This window comes from Callithrix jacchus, chromosome 6, assembly GCF_049354715.1.
Source record: "Callithrix jacchus isolate 240 chromosome 6, calJac240_pri, whole genome shotgun sequence".
NCBI classification, from domain to species: domain Eukaryota; kingdom Metazoa; phylum Chordata; class Mammalia; order Primates; family Cebidae; genus Callithrix; species Callithrix jacchus.
Genome location: NC_133507.1, coordinates 66,676,352 through 66,685,101, shown reverse-complemented (window position 1 = coordinate 66,685,101; position 8,750 = coordinate 66,676,352).

Here is an 8,750-nt window from a genome sequence, read left to right as displayed (position 1 = left end):
TCTGACTTAGCAGATCAGACTAAACTACTTTGGGGACATTAAAATATAAATATTTCATAGTGCCCTCATGGGATTGAATTTAAACTAAAATGCTTAAAAGCCTCAGTTGTTTGGTCTTGCTGATGATTTCTGCATTTTTCTTCTGTTTACAATTTCACATTTTGTGAAGTTACCTCTTACAGAGTTTAGTTTTGACTTTTTGCTACTGTTTTTTTATAAATTCAAGAATGTTTAAAGCTGAAATCTTGGCTGAAAAAAAATGAAATCTAAAGGTGAATGACAAGATTGCTATACTGAAGGAGAGCTTTTATTAAAAAGTCAAAATGTAGGCAATAAGCATAGAACAGCGAGTGAACTCAGGGACATCATGCACATTGAACACTGCACAAAAGTGCCAGCTGGGCTTCTGAGTAAAGACTCAAATTCAGCCCATACTTAGATCACTGAGCAGTGTGCTGATGAGAGTGTATCTGCCCAGAGGTAGTGCCACATCTGAAACATTGTCATGATCAAGGCAAATTGCATCCCTTTCATCAAGATAAATTCTCTTCGTGCACAAAGATACCAGATAAATTACCAATGAGTGCATCAGGTAAACAGAAGGTAGACATTTAACAAACAAAACATTTGCTAACATAAAATTATCACCCCCAAATATTACCAGAACTATAGAAAAGAAAATATTGAATTTGATAGTCAACTATAAATACTGCTTTAAGTATTTAAACAATATAATAAACAACATAATAGCCTTTCTAAATTTCTGAATTTCTTCTTAGAGTTTTAAGTATTCTTGGGAAATCTATATAATAGATAAGAATGGGTTTTACCTTCTTGGTGTTCCCTTACCTCAAATACATGAGAAGTATTTTACCTAAAGAGATACAAATATTTATTGTAACTAATACATCTATCTAGATAAATTGTAATTTGTCTTACTGAAAAGGATGTAATTAGCCTTGTTCATGACAATGTTTCAGATGTGCATTCTCTGTCTTTGTCAAATTCCTGTTTCAACTTTTGTATAACTAAGTTTTTCCAATATGATAGTGAAGGTAGTCTTACTACTAAACAAAGAGAATATGTACAGAGGAATACTTAGGGAGAATTTTTGATTATAATCTAGAGTTGATTAGTGACCTATTTGCTATCTCGGGCAAATAATTTAACTCTTCTATGCCAATGAGATTCAATGAGACTAGATGAAGCACTGAGGCACTTTCTCCCTCACCAACTGTGCATGTACTACATAACTTTATTTTTAAAAAAATAATTTATAGTTAAAAATTAATATTCAATAATGAGATTTTTTTAAATAGTGCCCATATAAAAACATCTGTTTTTTACACACAATATGCAAGAGAAATAGAAAATTTATGAACCAGAAGAGTTTTATTTTCTATTGCACTTTGATTCTATATGACTTTAAGGAAAAAAGTTATATAGAATACAAAGGGAAGCTGATAATCGATATAGGTTTATAATAAGGGTACAATCTACCCCTTAACCAAAATGCTTAGATGAGAAGTGTTTCAGATTTTGGATTTTATCAAGTTTTGAAATGTTTTCACATATCTAATGAGATTCTTGGGGATAAGACTAAACAAAATTTATTTAGTTTTCATATGTAACTTGTTCAAATAACATGAAGGAAATTTTATTTAATATTTATAATAATTTTTGCATGAAACAAAGATGTGACAGTTTTGATTGTGACCCATCACACGAGGTCAGAGATGAAATTTTCCACTTGTGAATGCAAGTTTCAGATTTTGGAGTATTTTAGAAATAAATTTTCGGATTATGGCTGCTTAGCCTGTATATACATAGGATTTCTATATTGACATTCATATGTAATTAATTTCATGGTCAATTGAGGTCAGTTAATTCAATGGAAAAAGATGCTTGATTCTTTCATTTAATTGAACAAAATAAAATCTTTAAATTTAAACTGAAGAACAAATATCATACATTAACCCAGCTATGCACATGGTATATTCACACAGTTGTGAATATATTACTTAGAATATACATGTTCTTGCATCTTCAGGATCACCGAGCAAGATGCGAGCCAATCTCATACAAAATCCATTCCATTCAGACTATCCATTAAATTGAGGAATTATATTTGGCATAAATAGCTTCCACTTTGGTTTACCATCAGGCTACAAACAAATAGTGCAAATGATATATGAAACAATGATGCAAACCACTAAGACGATGTAGCTCCCAATGAGAACTAGGAATTCCCTAGTTTCTCATAAGGATGCCTCCCAAATTTAGTAATCAGTGTGATTTATGTAGAATGAAGATTTTGGCAGACTGAAGTAACTTTCAGCTGTTTACTTTCTGTAATTCAGGCTGGATGAAGGCCATGTCAATATGCAAAAGTTATCTACTACATTTAAAGCAAGTCCTTCCTGTGAGGCATAAGTTTCACTTCTTATGGTGTCATTGAGCCAACAGCAGCTCTGGCTGTGAGCTCCTACCAAGAACTTGTCAGAAATTAGATGTTCCCTAAATTTTTGTTAAAATGACTCAACAGCGTTTAGGTTATTCATCATTTCAGACATTGCTTGAGGGGATCAGGATGATCTACTAGACTCCCATGAATATAGCAAATCTTGCTATTACGGTTACTCTAATAGAAAGCAAGCAACATGAAAATAACAAATGAAATGTTTTATTGTAATATGGAATAATTTCCATATTTGTCTTTTGCTTTACACAGTCCATCCCAATACTGTAGCTAAAAGATTATTACCGTGCTCATACTTGTTGGGCTTTAAATAGAAGTACTACTTTATATTCCTCAAAATTAGATCTCATATTGGTTTTATCTCCAAAGACTATGTTGTGGCATCTTTGGTGGCCAATTTTCATTTTCCTCCTTCAAATCAAGTCACTAGAAAGGAAGTCAGATAAGAGCCAGAAAAAAAAAAAAAAAAGCCCACAAACTGCTGGAGATCTATCTTGGAAAGCTTTTATGAACACAAGATATTCCCAGGTGGAATGTCAATAGCATTGTTTATAGGGTGACTATTTGTGTTTTACAGAGAGATTAGGCAAGATTTAGCAGCTTGCCGATGTAAAGCCATCATATTGACTACATTAAGACCCAAGAAATATCCCTGCATAGATGAAGCTAGAAACTATCATTCACAGCAAACTAACATAAAATCAAATACCACACGTTCTCACTCATAAATGGGAGTTGAACACTGAGAACACGTGGATGCAGAGAGAGGTATATCACACAGCAGGGCCTATCAAGGGGTAGGGGGCTAGGGCAGGGAGGGCATTAGGACAAATACCTAATGTAGATGAGAGGGTGATGGCTGCAACAAACCATCATGGCACATTATACCTATGTGACAAATCTGCACATGTACCCTAGAACTTAAATTATAATAAAAAATTTTAAAAAGAACCAAGAAATAAATTTAATATATTTCTTTTATATAGCCAACAAGTTCTCCAGCCATTTAACAGGACATCACTTTTATTAAATATTAGCCATGTTAGCAAAACTAAATGTAATTTGTAGTGGCTTGTTAAAACTAAAATCCCTGGCATGTTAATATCACAGCTAAAAACACTAACTTGAAAGAATATAATATGATTCAAAGAGATTTAGATGTCCATCATTCTTCTCTGAACCCCAGTGAGGTGTGGCTTCTATAACTGAAATCAAATTAGGAACAGTCACCACAGTGGTTCAGAAGCAGCTCAAGAATACAATTAGTGCAGCTTTGTTTTTGAATATTATATGACAAGTTGGAGAGGCTAAGTGATATTTCCATAGACTTCAGTGTTTGTTCAATAACTTATGAAAATTCTATTTGGTCTCACTAATTAAAATAGAAGAAAAATATTTTTATGCTCAATTTTTAGCTTTGTTTCCCCTTTCAATTGTCAAGATCAAGTCTCTATTTCTGGCTCCCATTTTATGCTTTTCAAGTTTATATCTACTCTAAAGAAACAATAGCCAATTTGTATATGGAGCACCTTTTTGCAAGCTGTTGTGCATGGGCATGTTAGATCTGCTTTCCCAGCACAATAGCATTTTGAATATTTTATAGCTATTCCTGAGTTGAATTCATTCACTGACATCTGTCTCAGAACAATAAGCATTTTGTAATCACCTTGTCTGTGTTTTCTAAACTCCCACATTTTATTTTTCCTAGAGGGAGATCAGAAATGCAAAGATGATTAATTAGGCATCCTGTCTACCTGTTTTGTGGCAATCATTCTTGGATGCAACATTTTATTTGTAAAGAGCTTAAATGCGAACATTAACAACAACAGTTTATACAGCACTCCATTCAAAAACAGAATCTGGAATGGAGTACATAATAATAAACAAAAAAGGAGCATGTACATACAGACAGCTGTGAGTGACACACACATACACACACACTCTCAAGTGGGAAATTTTCCTTAAAAAGTCAAGCAATGGTGAAGGGAAAGATGTGTGAGAAGGTAAGTGAAGTGAATAAAGAGACAAAAGAGATTTTAAATCCCCGAAAATGGTATTGAGATAGAAAAAGGAAATTTTCTTGCCTGTGTTGCTTACAAAAAATATGTACAAAATGAAATTTAAGTTAGAAGTGTTTTATGTCAGGCTTATACTATCAAATATTTCCAATGTACCTAACTGGGTTTAAAGAAGCCAATATCAAGAATTTTGCCTCAGGAAAATTGCGACACCCCACTCAGAAATAGATGGAGTGGGGAAGGTTGCCAGGTTAGAAATCAGAAGCCTCAGATTCTAGTTTCAGATTGAATGCTGCCTAAATTATGTGACTTCAGATGTTATTTAACCAAACTGTGTTTGGTTTTCTTCATCAAGCAGGAAGAAAATATTTTGAGATTAAAATAATGTAAAAAGTATTTTAAAATATATGATATATAGCAAAAATTAAAATTGCAAATGTAAATATATAGATATACAGAATATGTAGAATGTACAATTCCTTAAGTTAGAATTTTCATCATATCTTTGTGTGTGTTTGTATACATAACATAATATAAGTGTATGTAGGTCTTGAAATATTTGCAATAGTTATAATTTATTGAGGGTACAAAGAGACTGTATTTTAACTATGGAGCAATCAGAGAGAATAAGTGCATTCTATTTCTATTTATTTAATCATTAACTCTGATATACATTCTGAACATTTTTTTCTTTTAATTTCATAAAAATGGAGATAGAATAGAAAAACCAAGCAAAATAATTTATTTTTTGGTTTCTCATGCAAAAGGTCAAGGAAATTCAAGTTTAAGAGCAGTATTAGTGAAGCAATAAGATTATTAATAGGTAAAAGTAATGAGTAGCCGAAACAAAAAGAGAACATTTATCACAAATAATTAGATCACATAGGATGAAAACTTTTCTAGTCACACACAGACAAAAACTCTGCCTTTTCAATTAAGTAAAGTTTTCCATCAAGAGCAATAAAAACCCATTTTAACGAATAGCAAAAAAAGTTAAAAACTTGATTTCACAAATTCTTATCTAACAAATCAGCATCTGGGTAAGGTGACAGATTATATATGCTTATTTGTGTGTGTTGGAGTGTATATATGCACATATGTAAGGTAGAATCATGGTGACAATCTATGAGCAAAAATAACATGAAATTTTTTAATCTTCTCTGTATTCTTCTATAGTCAAAAGACAAGTGTAGGGGAAGCAAAGCAAAAGAAAATAGATTCCGATTATTTGTATGGGAGTTTATGACTGAGTTCTAATTTTAAGGTGAATGATAATGATTGCTAGACATCTCGTAGCTGTAATATTTTCTATAACAGTGTGTCTATAATACATTAAGTGTCAAAGTCATTATTTGTTATCAATGAGATAAATTGCTTGCCAGAGGTAGCTAGGCTTGTGGTAACACACTGTTTATTCATGTTGATCAAATTTATCCTCTGGAACAGCTTATATTATCAAATAATGCCTTTGACTCTGGGAAGGAAAGGGAAAAGAAGGGAGGGGGAGAGGGAGGAGAAGAGGGGAAGGGAAGGGAGAGGGGAAAGAAGGAAAGAAGGAGGGAAAAGAAGTGATGGGAAGGCAGAGAAGGGAAGAAAGGGAAGGGAAGGAGGGAAGGGAGGAAGGAAGGAAAGAAGGAAGGAAAAATAATTATGGAAGGGAGGGAAGGAGAGTTACAAACAGTATATTACAATTTTGAAAGAATTTCTAGTAATTTGTGGCTAACTATAGTAAGTAGACAAATATTTTAATGTCAGCTCAGAGATTCATGACCTCATTAAGACCCTTAATGATCTTAAATTATGTTTTCTGATACAATCAATTTACTACAGTAAAATCTAAGTCATCTAGCTGCTTTTGTGCTTGGATTCTATCAAGTAGAGACAAATATAAGAAAAAAGTGAGTCCCAAGAGGCTGATATTAAAAAGAATTACTGAATATTTCCTTTGGGCCACTAAATATTCATTTCAGTGACTCCTACCTTATTATTTATTCTTCATGAGAATGTAGATCCCTGAAGCATTTTAGGATTCTGTGTTAGTACAGAAAGTCTCAGGTTGTTTTGTTTCTTAAAATAGAAAAATGTACAAAACTATATGTACAACAATTTGGAGACTTTTTTGCAAAGTCAAGGCCAAGAAAAAAAATCCATGTTAAAGAGAACAGCTCAATTCTTCAGCGTGCCAGTCAATCAAATTTTTATTAGGTTTAAAAGCGATAACATCCTCTGGGAAAGGACTCGGCCTGTACCCTTTGACATATATAATGTGGTTTCACATTTTAAATCACTCACTACTATTTTAGCATTACAATATTTTTTATAGTTTCAATATCATACAAAGATAGAATTTCTGTACTGAATCAAACAACTTCTTGGCATAATTTCACTCTATGTGGACAGCTGTTGCATTAATCTCCTGAGCTATAATGTGAATATTTACTATTCTACTTTAACAATAATGATTAATTTACCTGGTTAAGGAATATTATTTTTCAAATATCAGGAATAATTTTCTTTAAGTTTTGTCTCAATACTTGAATGGTGTGAAGTTACCCAGGCAGTGTGTTGTATACTTTAGAGACAAAGAATTCACTTCTCTTTCACTACAAAATCCCATCCTATTGCTGGTTGCTGGTGTGTTTGGGTTGTTGTGTCTTGTTTTCCCTTCCACTTCTGACTTGCTGCTCTTTAAGCTTGGGTTGCCAGAAGAGACAGGTGGTGCATGAAGGTTACTTAAAACAGTGCCAATTTTAGCTCTGCAGCAAACATGGGTAAAATCAAGTGGAAACTGATGTCAGGATGGAAGAGATGTTGAAAGTTATAAATGGGAATGATCTTTTTCATCCTTTGGATGGATTTTTAACATTTTCTCTTGTTATAGCTGGATAATCAATGGAGACTTCTGAAATTGCGATTAACAAATTTTATTATTGATACATTCTTTACCAGACACTGCAACACAATATATCATTTAGTTTTTGTAACATTTCTACATGGTAGTTAATATTATATACATTTTATAAATGAGGTATCTGAGGCTTACAGTAAAGTGACCTACCCAGGACTGTATGTAGCTAAAAAATGACAAAGTACAAATATAAATAGAACTGCAGTTACATCAGCAGTTGTCAGCTACGGGCAATTCTGCCCTCCAGGGGGCATTTGCTAATGTTCAGAGGAGAAATTTTTGGTTTTCACAACTGGGAAAGAACAGTACTGGTGTCTGGTTTGTAGAGGCCTGGGATACTACTCAGTATCCTGCAACACACAAGACAATTCCACAAGCAAATAGTTTTTAAGCTCTTAATTTCAATGTTACTGAGTTTGACAAACTCCAAAATAGAGGTATTCAAACCCTAAGTTTAATTTTTTTCTTATCACAACATTAATTTTTCCTCTGAGGCAAATGACTTTGATTTTACTGTAGTAAATTGATTGTATCAGAAAACATAGTTTAGGATCACTAAGGGTCTTAATGAGGTCATGACTCTCTGAGCTGACATTAAAATACTTGTGTACTTACTATAGTTAGCTATAAATTACCAGAAATTATTTTAAAAATGTACAATATACTATTTTTAACTCTCCTTCCCTCCCTTGATTCCCTTTCTTCCCTTCCTTCCCTTTCTTCTTTCCCTTCCTCTCTCCCTCCCTCCCTTCCTTCCTTCCATCCTTCCTTCCTTCCTTTTCTCCTTCCTTCCCTCTTTTTTTTTCCCAGAGTTAAAAAGCATTATTTGATTATATAAGCTGTTCCGGAGGGCAAATTTGATCAACATGAATAAACAGTGTGTTACCACAGGACTAGCTACCGCTAGCAAACAATTTATCTCATCTATAACAAATAATGAGTTCTACACTAAATATGTTATAGACATGTTGTTATGGACAATATTATAGTTACTAGATATCTAGCCATCATTATCATTCACCTTAGAATTAGAACTTGGTTGTAAACTCCCATAAAAATAATCTGAATCTATTTTCTTTTGCTTTGCTTCTCCTGCACCTGTCGCTTTTGACTACAGAAGAATTATAGAGAAGAGAAAAAATTTCATTTCCTTTTTGCTCATAGATTGTCACCATGATTCTACCTTACATATATGCATATATGTACACAAATGCACACAAATAAGCATACATAATCTGCCACCTTACCCAGATTCTGATCTGTTAGATATGAATTTGTGAAATCAGGTTTTTAATCTTTTTTGCTATTTGTTAAAATGGGTTTTTATTGTTCTTGATGGAAAACT